The sequence below is a fragment of the Amphimedon queenslandica genome, unplaced genomic scaffold (genome assembly GCF_000090795.2).
Source record: "Amphimedon queenslandica unplaced genomic scaffold, v1.1 AMPQUscaffold_774_Cont27210, whole genome shotgun sequence".
In the NCBI taxonomy this organism is placed as follows: domain Eukaryota; kingdom Metazoa; phylum Porifera; class Demospongiae; order Haplosclerida; family Niphatidae; genus Amphimedon; species Amphimedon queenslandica.
In genome coordinates this window covers 1-1,053 of record NW_003558877.1, presented here as the reverse complement: position 1 = coordinate 1,053, position 1,053 = coordinate 1, and the positions used below count along the sequence as shown (strand labels likewise).

The 1,053-nt window shown below is 33.6% G+C and overlaps 1 long non-coding RNA gene across 1 annotated transcript; it reads left to right on the top strand.

Annotated features, from left to right (window-relative positions):
• Positions 1-41: 41 nt before the first annotated feature.
• On the top strand, positions 42-564 carry LOC109593585 (uncharacterized). Its single transcript, XR_002191049.1, has 4 exons — positions 42-133; positions 201-236; positions 376-469; positions 531-564. It is a non-coding gene; the product is annotated as an uncharacterized LOC109593585 (long non-coding RNA).
• The last annotated feature ends 489 nt before the right edge of the window (positions 565-1,053 follow it).

The following is a 1,053-nucleotide window of genomic DNA, read 5'->3' as shown; positions in this document are numbered from 1 at the left end:
AATTTTGTATCATAACTGTTATTATTTATTTTAATTACATTGAGTAGTTTTACATTGGTTTACTACTGAGTAATGCTGGTCATTATGAAGAAAGTCAGGCATATCTGGAAAGTGCTCGTAGATTACAAAACAAGTGAGCTAGTATATACAAATCAAGAGAATTAAGGCTGGCTATGTTTGTTCTTGTATCTGTTCATTAGGTTTCATGGAAGTCAATCAATTACTGTAGCCACAATGTTAGTAATGATAAGAAACATGTACATGTACATCTTATCTTATCGTTTTCTCATTGTTTTGGCTCCTCCTTCCCTTCCCCCTCTCTCTTTCCCTCTCTCTCCATCCCTCTTTCTCTACCTCCCTCCCTCTCTTCTCTAGTCATCATCTTCTTGCCAACTCATTGACTCACATTGGAGCATTTGCTGAAGCTAAGCAAAATAAGAGAAAAGCATACAATATCTATAGGACTAAAGTATGCAGTAATGTTAATGCCAGGCCATCTAGGTTTCTTAACTGTTTTCTCTCACAATTAGTTTGGCCCAGATCATGCACGTACTGTTCAGTCTTTTAAAAAACGTGAGGTATATCACTGAGAAGCAAGTCTCTTATGAGCAGACTGTAAGTGTATTTGGCTAACTATTGCCAATGGTTAATTACCAAAATTATCTTGTTCATATGTTGTCTTCATAAATTATAAATAATTGTTGTTTCGAAAAAGAAAAAATTATTAGCAATGCCAAGTGTAACTATTTGTAAACACCCAAATTCACACATGATGCGAATATCAGTAGCCTGAGCTAATTATTGTAAACACTTGATCTTTGTATATAGTTATACATACTACTGTATCAGATATTACAGGTACCAATATTGCACACTCAAAAATTTATGTTAATGCCGTCACCATAGTATGAAATTAATGTGGTAGAAATTTAGGTTTCAAAATTTTGTGATCTAATTTTTACGTAGTAAAATTATTGAATATGGCATGTAATTTTATGTGTGATATAAATTAAAGGACAAGGCTGACTATGGCATGGTACAGCTTTCAGCTGT